Raw genomic sequence first — 20,908 nt, forward strand, 5'->3', positions numbered from 1 at the left:
ATTTTAAAGACATCTGCAGACAATGTACATGAACATGAAAGTCTGAGAAACACGGCTCACTGCTTCTGCACCCCATGCTCTTTTTGAAGATCATTCTGGAATAATAGGCCTAAAATGCCTTTTATTCTTATGGACTTTGTTCCAGTTTTTCAGTCATAGCCAGAGATTACAACTAAGTAATAAATATCAAGGAATCTAGATGAAAATTGGAAAACTCACTTTGGGTATTTGACTGCACAGTAAAAATGGCTGTCATATCTGCCTTATCTGCTTAAGTAGGAGTACCAGATTTGGAGGTAAAACAGGCTCAAAAGATACATCATGAAAAAAATATAGCACTATTGTACTTCCCAAAGGATATGTTAAGTATCGCTGGATGTCCGACAGGTCTTTTTAGGTGGTTCATGGACATGATGTTACGCAACAATGATTGAGGAACATAACTCCATTTTCAATTCTCTCTCAATCCTCTGATCAACTCAGATCAAGAACTGTTGACACTCTATTTATTATAACATCTTTCTACCACTGTCCCTTTTAAAAAGATAGAAAACTAGCTTTGGGGCATGCAATAATAATGAAGTGGAATTTTTATAACTGTTTTAGTTTTGTTCCATTTTTATTTATAATCATTTTAAATTTATAGTTTTAAAGAATGATGGGTTTGAAATTCCCTTTAAAATAAAAAAGTAAAAACTATTTTAAACAAAGTAATTAAGACAGGAATAATATAATTGATACATGGATATGGCAAACACTCTGATGGATGTGTGTCAATACTGAAGATTACAGATGTTCAGGAAAAACAGTGTTAAAATATTTAGAAAAAAATCTAAGCATATAAATCCATGACAGAGTTTATTGTCAAAGAGTTTTAAGCAAGTCTAAAAATGATGTCAATTCACAATGGCTTTTATTTCCCTTTGTCTGGAGCGTGGTGTTAGCTGAATGTCCTGCCAGGAGGACAAAGGGTCTGGGTCACCCTGTGACTCACCATTCTTCCTTCCAACCGAGACGACACCTGAGTGGAAGAAGGAGCATGATGCGGTCGGTTGAGATAGGAACACATATTTCCTTTTGACAGGAGCACAGACTTTTTTCCCTTTCTGGGAGAATCCCTAAAGACAGTAGCTAGTGGCTACTCAGCTCACCTCCATCACATTCCTGACCTTGTCTTTGTTGGAGGAGGACCAAGAAATTCCGGGATGAGACAAAGAGATAGATACACTATATGAAAGATCCTTATGTAGAAAAGTGCTATACAAATATTGCTGAGGCATAATATTATTTTGAGGAGAAAATTATCTTCCCCATATGTAGGTACCAAATGGAATAAGGGGCTATTTGGACTCTACCTTACAGTCTACTTTTTTAAAAATCTGAAACATTTAAATAACAACTAACTCCTTCTCAGAGCCACTAAGATCTATAAATCACTATATTTTTTAATGCTAAGGAAAATAAAATTACCTCTAAGTGCTTCAAATCCCAGCAGTGTTTTTAATGAACCAAGCTTGTTTTTAATCAATACTTAAGCTGCAGGGGTTTTATTTATTTATTTATTTATGTTGCTTTTAGATTTCTGTGCTTTCAAAGAGAAAATAGCAGTGGTCATGCTTGGAGAAGGGAAGTTACTTTGATGCCACAAATCAATAAGAGGCATTGTTTGGCTAAGTATGACAGATAAACGTGGAGGAAAAAAAATGCTGTTTCCCAATCTTAAAAGAAATCACCATCACGAGGCATCCTCAGGTAAGCATCAGAAAAGGTAGCTTTTGAGCCTGGAGCTTTAGATTGTTTGCAGGAATCTTTTCCGGTTAATATGAGTCAAGTGTAATGCATTCCAGAACATTAAACCTGTTTTTAATTGTTAATCTCTTTTATTTGTAGACCATTTTATTTTGTACAAACTACCTTTACCTCACATTATATCCTTTAAATCTCACAACAGTTCTGACAGGTAGACAGAGTGAGGTTTTATTATACTCATCTCACAGATGGAAAATTGGAAATTCTAAGATATTAAACAATTAGCCTAAGGTCATGCAAACTGGTAAATGGTAAAGCACAATGGGTACATTATTCATGTAGAGTGTCAAGAGAGAGAATTTGTTCTTACTTCATAGCCAAAATGTTCCCTGTGAGTATACTGAAGAGAAGGGGTTCAGTTTCAAATATAAAAGTAATTAGATGCAAATTAAGTTCTTTAAATCCCACATAATCTTTATTAATTTAGTCAAGTAATATTTACTGTGTGCTGACTGCATGCTAGATATAGTTACGATGCTGAGAATAGGGTAAAATCCAAGACAATAGCAGTCCCTGTGTTTGAGAAATTTACAGTTCCCTGGTGGCTCAGACAGTAAAAAATCTGACTGCAATGTAGGAGACCTGGGTTCTATCTCTGGGTTGGGAAGATCCCCTGAAGTAGAGAATGGCAACCCATGCCAATATCCTTGCCTGGAGGATTAAATGGACAGAGGAGCTAGGGGTGCTATGGTCCATAGGACTGCAAAGAGTTGGACGTGACTGAGCAACTTCCACACACATACACACAGAGTAACAAATTATGGTGAAGTGTTTTTTTTTTTACCACTTATATCCAGTTTTCCTGTTAAGTAATTTGACATTGTACATTCAAATTTAAAATAAATAATATTTGACACAGCAATTCTACTTTTAAGAATTTATTGTGTGGCCAAGGTGTTGGTATAGGAGGAACCTGAACTCACTTCCTCCCATGAGCACACCATAATTACAACTATTTACAGAATAGCTGTATGATAATGATCTAAGGACTAGAAGAAAAGATTTTCCATAACTAGAAATGTAAAGAAGGAACTATAATTAGATAGGCAGGAGGGGCAGGGATGTGATATAGTCAAGACCTACACTCTCAAGTAGGCAACCCACAAATGTCATAATTGTGGACGAGTCCTCTGAGTGACACTTAGAGTTATTTTATTTTTTTGTAAAGGATTATATATATTCATGGATCTATTAGCCTGTGTCCTGCATAGAGAGTCTCAGAATTCCAACAGTCACCTTTATTTCATCTCATTTCTGCTCCTTTCTGTCCAAGTTGGCAGCATTTCTGCTTAAGTGACTGATTGGATCCATGGGTTGCATGCTAATCTCTCCAGCAAAAACTTGTTCAGTCAGACCTTGGCCCTATCTCAGCTCATACTATCTGAACAGGCTGAAATTTTTCCAAATTATGAAGTTCCTTTTTGCTTAACAGTTCCTTTTAAAATTTATCTGTTTCTCTTACATTTGCTATAAGCAGCAATGAGAAACCAGGTTACATCTTCAACGTTTTGCTAGGAAATCTCCTCAGCTAATTATCCAAGCGTATTGTCTAAAGTTTCACTTTCTACTCAACAGCAGAAAATAATTCAGCCAAGATTTTTGCCACTTTACAAAAGAATATATATTTTGAAGTATGGCCAAGATGGATTCAATGTATAATTCAATGGATAAATTCCTGGAAATGCACAGTCTCCCATGACTGCATCAGAAAGAAATATATAATATGAACACACCAGTTTCTAAAAGTTTGCTCAAACTCATGTCCATTGAATCAGAGATGCTATCCAGCCATCTCGTCCTCTGTCATCCCCTTCTCCTGGCCTCAGTCTTTCCCAGCATCAGGGTCTTTTCCAAAGGACCAGCTTTTCACAAGTGACCAAAGTACTGGAGCTTCAGCTTCACCATCAGTAATTCCAATGAATATTTAAGGCTAATTTCCTTTAGGATTGACTGGTTTAACCTTGCAGACCAAGGGACTCTCAGGAGTCTTCTCCAGCACAAGTTCAAAAGCATCAGTTCTTTGGTGCTCAGCCTTCTCTATGGTCCTTCTCTCTAGTACATACTTGACTACTGGAAAAACCATAGCTTTGACTATATGGAGCTTTGTTAGCAAAGTAATGTCTCTGCTTTTTAAACTCTGTCTATGTTTGTCAGTCACTTGGTCATATCAGACTCTTTGCAATCCATGGACTGTAGCCTCCCAGGCTCCTCTGTCCCTAGAATGTTCCAGGCAATAATACTGGAGTGGGATGCCATTTACTTCTCCAGGAGATCTTCCTGACCTTCCAGACCTGGGTCTCCTGCACTGCAGGTGAATTCTTTACTGTCTGAGCCACCAGGGAAGTCACAGCTTTCCCAGTTTGTCATAACTTTACTTCCAAAGAGCAAATGTATCTTAATTTCATGGCTGAAGTCATGGTCTACAATGATTTTGGAACCCAAGAAAATAAAGTTTGTCACTGTTTCCAGTTTTCCCCCTTCTATTTGCCATGCAGTGATGGGACTGGACCCCCTAATCAGTTTTTTGAATGTTGAGGTTAAAGTCAGCTTTTTCACTCTCCTATTTCACCCGCATCAAGAGGCTCTTCAGTTCCTCTTCATTTTCTGCCATTAGAGTGGTATCATCTGAGTATCTGAGGTTGTTGGTATTTCTCCCAGCAATCTTGATTTCAGCCTGTGATTTGTCCAGCCCAACATTTTGCATGATGTACTCTAAGTTAAATAAGCAGGGTGACCATATACAGCCTTGTCATACCCCTTTCCCAATTTGGAACCAGTCTGTTGTTCCATGTCCGGTTCTAACTGCTGCTTCTTGACCTGCATACGGGTTCTCAGGAGACAGGTCAGACTGTCTCTTTAAAATGCTCTACAGCTTTTTGTGATCTACACCGTCAAATGTTTAGTGTAGTCAATGAAGCAGAAGTAGATGCTTTTCTGGAATTCGCTTGCTTTCTCTAAGATACAATGAATACTGGCAGTTAGCGCTGGGAAAACTGGATAGCTAAAAGCAAAAGAATCAAACTGGGCTAGTTCCTTATGCCATATGCAAAGACAAACTCAAACTGAATTAAGGACTGAAACGGAAGACCTGAAACCACAGAAAAGTGAAAGTTAAGTGTCCAGCCCTTTGAGACACCACGGATTGTAGCCCACCAGGCTCCTCTGTTCATGGGACTCTCCAGGCAATACTGGAGTGGGCTGCCATTTCCTGCTCCAAGGAATCTTCCCGACCCAGAGATGGAACCTGGGTCTCCCACATTGCAGGCAGATTCTCCACTGCTGAGCCACCAGGGAAGAACTCCAGGAGAAAATCTAGGCAATATGCTCTTTGACATTGCTCTCAGCAAGATTTTTTTGGCTTTGTCTCCTTAGGCAAGGGAAATAAAAGCAAAAATAAACAAATGGGACTACATCAAATTTTAAAAACTTTTTCATAGTGAAGGGAACTATCAACAAAACAAAAAGTTCACCTGCTGAATGGGAGAAGATATTTGCAAATGAGGTATCTAATAAGAAAATATTTAAAACATACACATAACATATAACTCAAAATCAGAGAAACAAAAACTTGGTAATTCCTTCAACTTCAAAACAGTCTCTTCTTATGGTCAGTTTCTTGCTATCAAAATTTGCTAGAAGCAATAAAAAGTACAGCTTCTTTGTCAACCACTCTCAGAACCATGGAAAAACCCATGCGAAGAACGTTGATTGAGTGTTTAGTTTATATTTCTTTCCAGGTAGAATTTTCCCATAGGCAAGCAGTTACTCTTCCTTAACTCCATCTAAGTTTCTTACAGTTTCTAAAACCTGATCTTAACTTACACAATAAAAAATGCCAGTTTTGTCTTGCCTGAGATGAATGCAGAAAAAAATATAACCTGTGTATTTAATACTTTGATTTATATGATTCAGATTTCCTGGCTATTATCATTACCATCTTTCTAAATTCCATATATATGTGTTAGTATACCGTATTGGTGTTTTTCTTTCTGGCTTACTTCACTCTGTATAATAGGCTCGTTTCATCCACCTCATTAGAACTGATTCAAATGGATAAGAAAGCTGTGGAACATATACACAATGGAGTATTACTCAGCCATTAAAAAGAATACATTTGAATGGAATTTAGAAAGATGGTAACGATAACCCTGTATGCAAGACAGCAAAGGAGACATAGACGTATAGAACAGTCTTTTGGACTCTGCGGGAGAGAGAGGGGGTGGGATGATTTGGGAGAATGGCATTGAAACATGTATAATATCATGTATGAAATGAATCACCAGTCCAGGTTTGATGCATGATACTGAATGCTTGGGGCTGGTGCACTGGGACGACCCAGAGGGATGGTACAGGGAGAAGGGAGGAGGGAGGGGGGTTCAGGATGGGGAACATGTGTATACCTGTGGCAGATTCATGTTGATGTATGGCAAAACCAACACAATATTGTAAAGTAATTAACCTCCAATTAAAATAAATAGATTTATATTAAAAAAAGTTTTCCTGAATATTTTATTCCCCCTTTGGGAGCCTTTGGGTTTGGAAAAGTAGTTCCAAACTTCTATTCACTAGAGGCTTCTGTAAATTCTTGTGTATTGTGTCTAGATTGTGAAAGGTGAAGCCTGCATCATTCTTTATATAAATGAGCAGATTCTCCTACTGACATGGTACAATACATCACCAAAGATTATCTGCTATATCTATGCCAGGGACTGGGAAAGGGGGGCGGTGTAAATAAAATTAGAGAAGTCATAACTTCAGACTCCCCACCTCAGGACTCTGGACAATGAACTGTTTACTCTCTGTGTTGAAGAGTCACGATGCATTGAGGGGAAAATAAATGCGTGCTCTGAATTGCCGACTTCTCATCCAGGGAGTGACACACATTTTGCAGTTTTGACTTGGTCCCAAAGGTCTATGTTTTGTGGCTGACTTCTCCATTCATTCTGTGTGCTTTAGATGGGAACCAGCAATCATTCTTTGCTTTGAGCAGAGCCATGTAATTATCGTATTAGAATGACATTACTAACATTTTATTGGCTACTGGAGCTATGAAGAGGAAGACATTGAGGTCTAGCACAAGCTCATTGGCAGAATGCTAAACTCCATCAGTGGTATCTGCCATCTGCAAAAATAGCCCACATTTGCCCTCTGTTGAAGTTGCCAATTGGCACTCTACTTTCTGGAAAGTTACACCAACCAGGCTTCTCTGGCTGGTGTATAAGAGAAATCCTTAGGAATGAAGATACTAGTGAGAATTTTTATTTTAGGAAGAAAACAAGAGGCAATTTGCTGTGGTAAGAGAAGACTCTACCCTAGGTACTTTTAATCTGTGTGACTTGCACAAGTTATTATAATTCTCTGTATTATTATTTCTTCACTGGTAAATGGGGATTGTGCTTATCTTTCTTCAAAATATTGTTATGAGGGCATTTTCCGAGGTTTTACTCTGAGTCAAGTACTTTGCTATACATTGTATCTAGTTGAAAGTGAATAAACTGAGTCAAGTCCTAATAGATAAATTCTAGTGGATAATCTAGTTCTAATGGATTAAAAGTTTAGTGATATAGTGGGTTTTACTGACATAGCAAGGGTGGCAAATGGTCTTTTACCATTAGACCAGATATGTTACTCCTTGAGACTTGCGGTCAAAGTTACATTAATATCATCTCAGTAAACCTGGTGGCTTAGATGGTAAAGAATCTGCCTGCAATGCAGGAGACCTGGGTTCAGTGCTTGGGTTGGAAAGATGCCCTGGAGGAGGAAATGGCAACCCACTCCAGTGTTCTTGCCTGGAAAATCCCATGGACAGAGGAGCCTGGTGGGCTACAGTCCAGGGCGTCGTAAACAGTCAGACAAGACTGGGTGACTAACACTTTCACTTTCACAATAATGAGCACACTGGTTCTAGATGTTGGTTACCAAGGATTCTTAAAGAAATGGTCAAATCTAGAACTTGGTCAGTAAACATACAAGATGAGCCTGGAGCATCTTTAATTTCAGAAGCAGTACAAATGCAATGATACAGGAGCCAGCTAAAGAGCTCTCAGTAGCCAGAGCTGGAGGTATTTGATCAGCCCGTTCTGGATTTTCATCCAAATAATTCATTAATATATATGAGTTCATACTTATGTAAATAAATGAATAAATAAGTAAATGGGGAATAGACAAATCTCTTACATAGGAAAACCTGAATAATCTATGTAGTTATCTTGTCCTGAAGGAAGTGGAGTATAACTCTCCATTCCCTAAATGTGAGCTGTACACAGGGACTTCACCCTAAAGAGTTAGTGTGGAAAGAGGGGAAAAGAGTCATTGTACCATAAAGAAGCCTGACAAACTATACCTCAGTCAGGTGGTCAAGACTAACAACAGTGAGGTATTGATAGTATACACCCTTGATGAACTCTGACGACAATGGTCTTTTTAAACAATATTACCTCTCTGCTCTTTCTCCCCAAAACCCATAGCCAAGGTCAGACAAATCTCAATGAAGGCACATTTTATGAAAAAGCCTGGCAGTACTCTACAAAATTACCAAGGCCATCAAAAATAAGGGAAGTCCGAGAAACTGCGACAATCAAGAAGAGGTTAAGGAGACATCTTAACTACATGTGATGTGCGTCCTGGATGGAACTCTGAAGCTACAAGAAGCCATTTTGGAACAACTAAGGAAATCTGAATAAAAAGGAGACTTTAGTTATTAAGAACCTATCATATTTATTCATTAATTATAAGAAATGTATCATACTAATGTTCCTAGTGGGGAAACTGAGGGTGAGGTATATGGAAATGCTTTGTACCATCTTTGCAATTTTTCTGTCATCCAAAACTATCCTAAAATTAAAATTTATTTTAAAATCATATTAATAGGAATATATCTTCCCCATGGGGATATAACAGAGTTCTTCACAATAAAATGAGAAAATCCAATGAAAGCTAGGAATAAAGTCAACAATTCTCATCCCGAAAACCTAGACCGGAATTCATTCACTGCTTTCTCTCTCTCTCTTACAGAACAAAGCAACACTGAGAAACAAATGCCCGTTTCTATCTTCACATATAATTTGCTGGGGGATTTTTGCAGAAACTAAGGCCTGTTGCTGGTGATTTGTTTTGTAAGTGAATACTGAAACATCTCTGGTCAATATTGTTTGGGTAACAAAAGATATAGTTATACATCTCTGGTCAATAAGTAGTCAATAAGAGAAGGCAGAAATTATGTGTGGATATTTACCTAACACTTGAAATTGAAAATTTTAAGGCAATAGCAAGTAGGACCTGATTAATTTTCTTTCTTTCTTTTTTTTTTTTTTTTTTTCGCAGAATCCTGCCAAGGGGCCTGGTTTTATTTTTTTTTTCTCTGTTTCTATAGCTTTTTTTTTTAAATTTTAATATCTTTAATTCTTACATGCCTGATTAATTTTCTATAGAAATGTATCATAACGTCTCAAGAAAAGATGAGGGTTAGAAAGATCTTTTGAAAGTAAAGGGCAGAGACAGAATAAGCAACACCCCCAAATGACACTCCAGGATAAAGGAGGGAGGGAGGCAGTGGGGTCTAGCTCAGGGTGTGGAGTAATATCCTACACGCCTCCTCTTGCTAAACCTCTACAGCTTAGGTAAATTGCTTATGTCTTTGAGTTAAAAAATAAGCATAAACCTTCATTGGAGTCCTGTGTGTGTTCAGTCAGGTAGCAATGACCCTTGAAGTGATAAACTTGGCCACTAAAAACTGTTTACATAATGGACATCACAGGCTGCTGGTTGCTCATGACTTGCCTCAGTTCAAGATGATGCAATTTAAGGTGTTGCAAGTTTGACTGCTCATCCTCCAAGGATGCTTAGGGACACTTTGTGAGTCAGAAAATAACTTCTCAGACAATTTCCTCTCAGAAGGTAAAAAAAAAAAACAGGAATACTTAAATAATACTTTGTCCTTTATTAATAGTTCAAGTAGGTCCTTGGTTATTTAAATGGCATCATGTAGTTATCACCCTGATGGTAAAATTGAGCTGAATAGAAAGAAAGCAGGGCATACCCACAACCCTTCTACATCCCCAAGGACACAGAAACCCTTGGAGGTGCAAGCAGTCACCATCAGAATGGCATGGGGCTGAGTCAGCTCTCCTGCCCAGCAGTCAGGCAGCAGGATTTGGCTTGTACGTGGCAGCTGGGAAAGAAATATAGATGTTCAAGTTTTACATAATGTGTTGAGTTTCCTCTCTCACTCAGAAACGTGGGTGCCCTTTTTGTCCCTTTTTTGTTTGATTCTTTTAGTTTGCAAAGAAAAGGGATACATAAAGGAGGTTTATTATATGAATATGCAGGAGGAAATAGCAGCTAGAACTTGTGAAAGGCAGCAATTGCCTTTAAAGTAGGCCTTATGGAGACTGGTTTGACATTTGGAAGCTGGAAGATTGTTCAGAGGAACTCATTGGTTCCTCAGAAACAGGCATTTTTTTTTTTTCAAAGTATACTAGTGCTCTATGATTTGGGTGACTTTCTTCTGTTCTCTCTATCTCTCTGCCTCTAATATTTTGGGGTCTGTGATGACTTTTTCACTATCCATCACACTGCTGCTAACTGCTGCCAAGTTGCTTCAGTCGTGTCCGACTCTGTGCGACCCCAGAGATAGCAGCTCACCAGACTCCCCTGTCCCTGGGATTCTCCAGGCAAGAACACTGGACTGGGTTGCCATTTCCTTCTCCAATGCATGAAAATGAAAAGTGAAAGTGAAGTCACTCAGTCGTGTCTGACTCCTAGTGACCCCATACCAGGCTCCTCCGTCCATAGGATTTTCCAGGCAAGAGTACTGGAGTGGGGTGCCATCGCCTTCTCCAATTCATCACACTAGCCTATTTTTTTCATAGCATCTGCTTTCTCAAGGTTTTTGCAACCATTATCTGAGTCTCTCTGCATGCCTTAGAGTTACAGGAGAATCTGGTTCATTTGGAAATTCACCATCTGGTTCAAGGAATGCCCACTGGGCAGGGCTTTTTGTCACAGGAGACCGGTGACCGTCCTATACTTTGGTAAAGTCAAGGGGCATAGACAACATGCTTGTGGGACACTGGACAGTGAGTACTAGCCATTCAATATAATTCAGCTGAAGAAATCCCAGATTGATGCCTGCCCCTCAGAGAATACTTAAAGATGCTCATTGCATCAGAAAATGAAGGAGCCTGTTAGGTGCAGTCAACTTTGGTGTAAGGGGAGGGCACAACTGTCCATGGTCCTGGATGCCACTGTCCCAGGCAGAAGACATGTATATTTTCCTCAAGATGACCTGTGCACATAGCTGGCACTTGGGTTCTTTTTTCTTTCTTTCTTCTTCCATTTCTTCCTAGACTAGAAATAATTCAAGAATGCAATAATGAAATGTTTAAAAGTTTGCTAAGAATAAGGGCCAAACTGTGCTTAGAACATGATTTTGTGGTACATGTACAAGTAAGCTTCAGTTAATTCAGTTCAGTCACTCAGTCGTGTCTGACTCTTTGCGACTTCATGGGCTGCAGCATGCCAGGTTTCCCTGTCCATCACCACCTCCTGGAGCTTACTCAAATTCATGTCCATTGAGTCAGTGATGCCATCAAACCATCTCATCCTCTGTCATCCCCTTCTCCTCCCACCTTCAATCTTTCCCAGCATCAAGGTCTTTTCAAATGAGTCAGTTCTTCAAAGCAGGTGGCCAAAGTATTGGAGTTTCAGCTTCAGCATCAGTCCTTCCAGTGAATACTCAGGACTGATTTCCTTTAGGATGGACTGGTTGGGTCTCCTTGCAGTCCAAGGGACCCTCAAGAGTCTTCTCCAACACCTCAGTTCAAAAGCATCCATTCTTCAGTGCTCAGCTTTCATTCAGTCCAACTTGAGAGACTATAGTCCATCTATACATGGCTACTGGAAAAGCCATAGCTTTGACTACAAGCATCTTTGTCGGCAAAATGACCATGTATACCATGGAAATAAAAGTTAACAGCATCAGGACCCTCTTGACTAGTGAGGCTAGTATCGCTGGGAAGAGGTACCCAGTGAGAGGCAAGTGGTTTTCGCCTTTCTTCTTTATTGGGACTTCTTTTTCCTATAGTCAAATTGCTTTCCTTTCATTCACATTCTTTTTTTGGCACTAGCAGTTTATCAGTGGTCTCCCTTACCTCTGAGATAGTTTCCCTACAAATTGTTAAAGATTCTAAACAGAGCACTGTGGTTTATTTCTATCATTTAATTTCAATAATTAGTATATTACTTTTTTGTAATTGCAATTTTAGAATTTTATGTCCTTCTTTGAATAAGAGTTTGATTGCCCCTGTTTGCATATGTGACTAATACTGTTTGGTGTGCACTGAGAGAATTTTTCTTAATGTTTTAATTAAAAACCATGCAAATAATTTTCATCCACTATTATATACAATAAATAGTGGTATTAGATTAAACTGTGTTGTATAAACATGCCTTCAAAAGAAGTTCCTTGTAATAGAGATTGGTTTCTCGCAGAATTTATGTCAAATCTGAAACTGAAAAAACTCACCAAAAGTCAAAAGCTGTAGTTTCCTGCCAAATCTTTCTAAATTATACTTTGTAAAATAGTGCATAAAATTTAAAGACAAATGAGATATTCTAACATTCGATAGACATGTATCTTAAAAAAATACTAAGCAAAAATAAGTAAGAGAGAGATACAAAAAAATATTCTGTAGATATTCAAGGTACTTTGCATAACTTTTTATTATTTTTCATAGGTAAAATTCTAATGCTAAGAATATAGTTTCATATTTTTGTAATGTAAAAAAGGTATACTTGTAAATTATGCCTTATAATGATATTACTATGGAGACATGATTCTCTTCTTTTTGTTTCTCTTTATATTCCATTTCACCACTGCTCAAAGATAATAAAGACCCCAGGCGCTGCAGTACTTACTAACCTGTAAGTGTGGAATTGGTAGCAGTTCCAATTCTAGTTTGAGATGAATATACATACACATATTTATATACACATATCAAATCCAGCAAGTGTTTCACGTATGAATTTACTTGTGATTGTTAACTGAAAGTTGATGATAATTGCTTTCACTGTTATTGTTAAAGTTGAGCGCTTAAAGCCCTATTAACAACCTCATATTGAACATAAGGGTATTTTTCAAAATCTTGATGGATGTGTTTCATGTTTTAGCTAGACAGAACAATTAAATGCAGACCATTTAAATGGATGAGCTGTTTGAATACTTTCCTTTCTAAAACTATATTCCTTCTAAAGCTCTTTCTGCTAGTACCTTTTTAATCTCTGACAGCTAATAGTTACTTTGTATCCCCAAGCACTTAACCAAGGGTAGAAACCATTCTAGGCTTAACTTCACACAAGTTCTGGTTTAGGAAATTGCTGCCAAGTTGGACCGATTCCCTCTTGGTGGTTACATTTGCGTCTTTCTTTCTGTTTCAGTGGACCAGCCTAGTTCAGGTCTTTACAGCCTTTTTCCTTGGAGTTTCAGTAGCCTTCTGGCTGAACTGTGCATGCTGTCTTACTTGTGGCTGCCAAATTAATATTGTTCAAAACACATTTTCTGATCATGTCAATTTCATATACGTGAAATTAAAATGACTACTGTTTAGTAGTCATTTTATTAATGTAGTAATTTAATTAAATTCAATGACTACTTAATGGTTTAAAAGATGTAAGTATTTACTAAGTTCAGGAATTGGGCAGAGCCCTGCTAATACAAAGATGAATCAAACAGCATTCTTGCCTATAGATATTTACAGATTTCTAGGGAACAATTGTATATATTATTGACTAAGTGGAATTTACTAGAAATTAAGTGCATAAATTTATAGCCCTATTGACATCTCAATATACATATTTAAACACACATGTGTTGTAGAATCACACAGATAGGTCTCGGATATGTCAGTTCAGTCAGTTCAGTCACTCAGTCATGTCTGACTCTTTGTGACCGCATGGACTGCAGCACGCCAGGCCTCCCTGTCCATCACCAACTCCTGGAGTTTACTCAAACTCATGTCCATTGAGTCAGTGATGCCATCCAACCATCTCATCCTCTGTCGTCCCCTTCTCCTCTCACCTTCCATCTTTCCCATCATCAGGGCCTTTTCAAATGAGTCAGTTCTTTGCATCAGGTGGCCAACATATTGGAGTTTCAGCTTCAACATCAGTTCTTCCAATGCGTATTCAGGACTGATTTCCTTTAGGGTTGATTTCCTTTAGGACTGGCTGGTTCTCCCTGCAATCCAAGGGACTCTCAAGAGTCTTCTCCAACACCACAGTTCAAAAGCATAGATTCTTCAGTGTTCAGCTTTCTTTATAATCTGACTCTCACATCCATACATGACTACTGGGAAAACCGTAGCTTTGACTAGATGGACCTTTGTTGGCAAAGTAATGTCTCTGCTTTTCAATAAGCTGTCTAGTTTTGTCATAACTTTTCTTCCAAGGAGCAGGCGTCTTTTAATTTCATGGCTGCAGTCACCATCTGCAGTGATTTTGGAGCCCCCCAAAATAAAGTCTGCCACTGTTTCCACTGTTTCCCCATCTATTTGCCATCAAGTGATGGGATCAGATGCTATGATCTTAGTTTTCTGAATGTTGAGCTTTAAGCCAACTTTTTCACTCTCCTCTTTCACTTTCATCAAGAGGCTCTTTACTTCTTCACTTTCTGCCATAGGATATGTAGAGTGGGTATAAACATAAGTCCATTGATTCTGGTATGCAAAAAATAACATTCTATTTTATAGAAAAATTCAATTTCCAATCTGAGCCTTTATACTACTCACATGGTACAGATGTAGTGTGTTTGGACCAGATCCCTCCTCACTAGGCAACCGTGGATAAATCCTGGAAGTTAATGTACATCTCTGCCATTAACTCTATGTGTCTCCCCAGAATTTCTGTATTGAAATTTGAATCCCAGTGTGATGTTTGGAGGTGGCATCACTGGGATGTGATTAAGACATGAGGATGGAGCTCTCATGAGTAGAATTAGTGCTTTTATAAACGGGACTCAGGGGAAGCACCTGTGAATCATGATTTCCAAACTGGTACTAAGACCCTTAAGGACACCTGGGCCGTAAAGGCTCTGAGGATAACAAACATTCAGTTCTGTTCGGTTCAGTCACTCAGTCTGACTCTTTGTAACCCCATGAACTGCAGCATGCCAGGCCTCCCTGTCCATTACCAACTCCTGGAACTCACCCAAACCTATGTCCATTGAGTCGGTGATGCCATCCAACCATCTCATCCTCTGTTGTCCCCTTCTGCTCCTGCCCTCAATATTTCCCAGCATCAGGGTCTTTTCAAATGAGTCAGCACTTCGCATCAGGTGGCGAAAGTATTGGAGTTTCAGCTTCAACATCAGTCCTTCCAATGAACATACAGGACTGATCTCCTTTAGGATGGACTGGTTGGATCTCTTTGCAGACCAAGGGACTCTCAAGAGTCTTCCCCAGCACCACAGTTCAAAAGCATCAATTCTTTGGCTCTCAGCTTTCACTATAGTCCAACTCTCACATCCATACATGATCACAGGAAAAACAATAGCCTGACTAGATGGACCTTAGTGGGCAAAGTAATGTCTCTGCTTTTTAATATGCTGTCTAGGTTGGTCATAACTTTCCTTCCAAGGAGTAAGCGTCTTTTAATTTCATGGCTGTAATCACCATCTGCAGTGATTTTGGAGCCCAGAAAAATAAAGTCAGCCATTGTTTCCACTGTTTCCCCATCTATTTCCCATGAAGTGATAGGACCAGATGCCATGATCTTCGTTTTCTGAATGTTGAGCTTTAAGTCAACTTTTTCACTCTCCTCTTTCACTTGCATGAAGAAACTCTTTAGTTCTTCTTCACTTTCTGCCATAAGGGTGGTGTCATCTGCATATCTGAGGCTATTGATATTTCTCCCAGCAGTCTTGATTCCAGCTTGTGCTTCCTCCAGCCAAGATTTCTTATGATGTACTCTGCATATGAGTTAAATAAGCAGGGTGACAATATACAGCCTTAATGTACTCCTTTCCCTATTTGGAGCCAATCTGTTATTCCATGTCCAGTTCTAACTCTTGCTTCCTGACCATAGAGGTTTCTCAAGAGGCAGGTCAGGTGTTCTGGTATTTCCATCTCTTTCAGGATTTTCCACAGTTTCTTGTGATCCACACAGTCAAAGGCTTTGGCATAGTCAATAAAGCAGAAATAGATGTTTTTCTGGAACTCTCTTGGTTTTTCAATGATCCAACAGATGTTGGCAATTTGATCTCTGGTTCCTCTGCCTTTTCTAAAACCAGCTTGAACATCTGGAAGTTCACGGTTCATGTATTGCTGAAGCGTGGCTTGGAGAATTTTGAGCATTACTTTACTAGCGTGTGAGATGAGTTCAATTGTGTGGTAGTCTGAGCATTCTTTGGCATTGCCTTTCTTTGGGATTGGAATGAAAACTGACCTTTTGCAGTCCTGTGGCCAATAAAGATTCAAATGTCCTTAAAAGTGCAGAGGGTAGAGCACGCCCTCTCTCTCCATCAGGCCAGCTGGGCCTGTTGTCCTAAGGCCCTTGTCGGGTGCAGACTGCGCATGTGCTGCGGCTGACAGCGTTCCGGCCCTCGGGGTCCGTCCAGATTCCCGGTGGTGTAGGAAGAGGACCCGCCACCGGCAAGAGAGCGAGGTGGGCTCTGTAAGCCACACTCGGCTGCCAGGGTCCATATGTCTTTTAAAAAGCGAGAGAGAAAGATTCCGAGAGCTCCCGTGTACCTTCTATCATGTGAGGACACACTGAGAAGATGGCCAATTGTTGAACCAGGAACCTGCTCTCTCCAGACGCTGAATCTCCTCATTCCTTGTTCTTAGATGGACTTCTTGGCCTTTGGAAATGTGAGGAAATCTTTTCTTTCCTTTCGTTTTTTTTTTTTTTTCTCCGCTTACTGGTCACCCAGTTTATGCTGTTCTTGCTATAGCAGCCTGAGGTACTGAGACAGGCCCTGTGAAGGAGGATACATGGTTTTGCATGTTGCCTGAGTGTGCAGGCAGTCATTGAGGTGACCTTCATCCTGTCTGGTCCCCTCCCATCTCTGATAAAACATGCTTTGTTCACATCTACTTGGCCATTTCGAGTGTGGTTCTGCCTTCCTCCATTTTCTGTTTGTTACTTCAAATTCTGGAACCTCTTCAAACCGTCTTTCTTAAGTGTTTTGCTTATGTTTAACTTTTTTCCCCTAACATGACTGCTAAGTGTTCATAAGTCAACACTAATTGGTTCCTTTTTTACCTTGCTCTCCACGTCCGCAGTGAACACTGAACGGCCCAGTCACTGTTCATAGAAGGGGCGGCAGTGCATGAGGAAAGGAACAGGGCCAAGCAGAGGGCAACAGAGGGGCCTCACAAGGGGGAACATTTACTGTTTCAAAATATTCTACCCCTTATGACACGCATGATAGACGTTAGAGATGTAACTATATGCTGACCCTGGTGTGGTAGTGGTAAAGAGCCTGTCTGCCAGTGTAGGAGACACAGAGACACTGGCTCTATCCCTGGATTGGGAAGATCCCTGGGGGAGGCCATGGCACCCCACTCCAGGATTCTCGCCTGGAGAATCCCGTGGACAGAGGAGCCTGGCGGCTACAGTTCATGGCGTCGTAGAGAATCAGAGACAATTGACTTGACTTAGCACCTGTGCTGCAACAGGAATCATAACACACTTATGTTGGTTATACCACTTTTCAGATCCCATGGGCATGAGTAGCATGTGCAGAAATGCAGGGAGACCCTCAGGATTTACAATAATGGCAAACATGAACAGTATTTAGGTATTTTCATCTAATTACATTGAACTCATGCTATTTGTTTGGGGCTGATATTCTAGACAGTAAAGCAAAATAAAGTAAAAATAAAAATTAAAAAAATGAAAAAAGAAAAAGAAAAAAAATAAAAATGTTTCTCAGAAAACTATAATCTGATATGGAAATCTAGCATTTCACTGTAAAATCAATATCCACTTTGGTATATTATAATAGGCTTGCCAGTTAAATAGGAGCAGAGCTCTAAGATTTTGATGCCCTATGTTGCTGTCTAATCACCTATCTAAAATAGATAATGATAGTAATTGATAATTCTTTTACTTATTGAGTGTTTATTTTGTTGCAATTATAAATGAGATTTTTAATATGAATTATCTTACTCAGTCCTCCACAAGCATAACATGACATGCATGCTCAGTTGTGTCCAACTTTTTGTGAACCTGTGGCCTGTAGCTCTCCAGGCTCCTTTGTCCATGGAATTTCCCAGGCAAAAATACTAGAGTGGGTTGTCATTCCCTTCTCCACAGAATCCTCCTGACCAAGGGATCAAACCTGTGTCTCTTGCATTAGCAGGCAGATTCTTTACCACTGCACCACCTGGGAAGCCCTATAATATGATATACTTGATTTTAATATATCCCTTTTGTAAATGAAAAATTAAACGTTCAGTTCAGTTCAGCCGCTCAGTCGTGTCCGACTCTTTGCGACCCCATGAATTGCAGCACGCCAGGCCTCCCTGTCCATCACCAACTCCCAGAGTTCACTCAGACTCATGTCCATTGAGTCAGTGATGCCATCCAGCCATCTCACCCTCTGTCATCCCCTTCTCTTCCTGCGTTCAATCCCTCCCAGCATCAGAGTCTTTTCCAATGAGTCAACTCTTCGCATGAGGTGGCCAAAGAAATAGAAGAAAGCAACAGAATGGGAAAGACCAGAGATCTCTTCAAGAAAATTAGAGATACCAAGGGAACATTTCATGCAAAGATGGGCTCAATAAAGGACAGAAATGGTATGGACCTAACAGAAGCAGAAGATATCAAGAAGAGGTGGCAAGAATACACAGAAGAACTATACAAAAAAGATTTTCATGACCAAGATAATCATGATGGTGTGATCACTCACCTAGAGCCAGACATCCTGGAATGCAAAGTCAAGTGGGCCTTAGAAAGCATCACTATGAACAAAGCTAGTGGAGGTGATGGAATTCCAGTGGAGCTATTTCAAATCCTGAAAGATAGATGCTGTGAAAGTGCTGCACTCATATTCCAGCAAATTTGGAAAACTCAGCAGTGGCCACAGGACTGGAAAAGGTCCGTTTTCATTCCAATCCCAAAGAAAGGCAATGCTAAAGAATGTTCAAACTACTGCACAATTGCACTCATCTCGCACGCTAGTTAAGTAATGCCCAAATTAAACCTTAGAGAGGTATAAAACTTATCTAGAATCACACAGTTAATCGTTTGAGTTTTACCTGAGACTCTGGTACATATGTCAGGTTTTGGGGGACAGAGTAGGGACAAATGGAAAGGAGTATGATAAAGTAAGCCCTGTGTTGTACGTTTTCTTTATCTCCAAACTGGCATAATAGTGGTATGTATGTGATAGAGTTTTACGTATTAAGAATAAGTAATGCACCTAAAGCATTTAACATGTTGAGTACACCTACAAAAAGCAATAAATGCTCTTCTGTCCATGGGATTTCCCAGACAAGAATACTGGAGTGGGTAGCCATCTCCTTCTGCAGATGATCTATCCCACTCAGGGATCAAACCCAGGTGTCCTGGTTACAGGCAGTTGCTTTATCCTCTGAGCCACCAGGGAATCCCCAACAAATGCTAATTATTATTCTTATTAAAATTTTCATGAAATGAGTTAGAGATAACTATATTTGGAATAATAGATGTACAAAGGTTTTATTTAAATATAAATAATGTGGTGTAAACAGCACTGAGACATCACAAGTGGCATCTTACCAGTGACTAGCTATGGGACAGACTATGGTAACACTGATGGGAATATCCCTTGACTGTCTGTCTACTTTCGAATAACTTTTGTTATCTCTTTCTTTTCTTCATATACTCTGTGATCCTCCTTACCACCTCCCTCTCATATCTTGCTCCATACTTCTTCAAATGGTCCAGCAATTTTCCTTTATGTTTTTCTATGTCATTTACCTACCAGGCTGTTAACAATTGGCTATAATATTGCACTTAGAAGCCTGCCTGAGAGTTGTTTTTCTCATATAGGTCCTTAGGGATTGACCTCTCCCACCAAAATGTTAATTGAGCAATACTGTATTTAACAGGCTAAGATGAAAATATGTAGGAACACTCTCCTGCATTCAAAATCATGAGAATTCAGGATGAAAATTTTAATTTACTTGTGGGGAAATTGTTTTTCACTGTGGAGTCACTTTTCTCAAAATTATGTTTTTGTAAAGATATGTTTCATAATGACAATGACATATTTTGCTAGTAGATATATTTTATGATGTCACTTCCTGAGAGTGGGCTCCAGCTCTTGTCCTTGTGTTTCCAGTGCCTAGCAGACTGCACATAGTAGGTGCTTAAAATTATTGAAAGAATAGGGACATAATTAACAATAACTAGTGGTTCAGTTCAGTTCAGTTGCTCAGTCGTGTCCAACTCTTTGCGACCCCAGGAACCGCAGAATGCCAGGCCTCCCTGTCCATCACCAGCTCCTGGAATTCACTTAAACTCATGTCCATCGAGTCAATGATGCCATCTAGCCATCTCATCCTCTGCCATCACCTTCTCCTCCTGCCCCCAATCCCTCCCAGCATCAAAGTCTTTTCCAATGAGTCAACTTTTCACATGAGGTGGCCAAAGTATTGGAGTTTCAGCTTTAGCATCAGTCCTTCCAATGAACACTCAGGACTGATCTCCTTTAGAGTGGATCTCCTTGCAGTCCAAGGGACTCTCAAGAGTCTTCTCCAACACCACAGTTCAAAATCATCAATTCTTTGGTGCTCAGCTTTCTTCATAGTCCAACTCTCACATCCATACATGACCACTGGAAAAACCATAGCCTTGACTAGACAGACCTTTGTTGGCAAAGTAATGTCTCTATTTTTTAATATGCTATCTAGGTTGATCATAACTTTCCTTCCAAGGAGTAAGTGTCTTTGAATTTCATGGCTACAATCACCATCTGCAGTGATTTTTGAGCCCCCCAAAATAAAGTCTGACACTGTTTGCACTGTTTCCCCATCTATTTCCCATGAAGTATAAGTATAATTATAGTAATAATTATGGTGTGTGAACCTGTACTCCTTTTTTGGACAATATACCC

The sequence above is a fragment of the Ovis canadensis genome, chromosome 3 (genome assembly GCF_042477335.2).
Source record: "Ovis canadensis isolate MfBH-ARS-UI-01 breed Bighorn chromosome 3, ARS-UI_OviCan_v2, whole genome shotgun sequence".
Classification (NCBI taxonomy): Eukaryota; Metazoa; Chordata; class Mammalia; order Artiodactyla; family Bovidae; genus Ovis; species Ovis canadensis.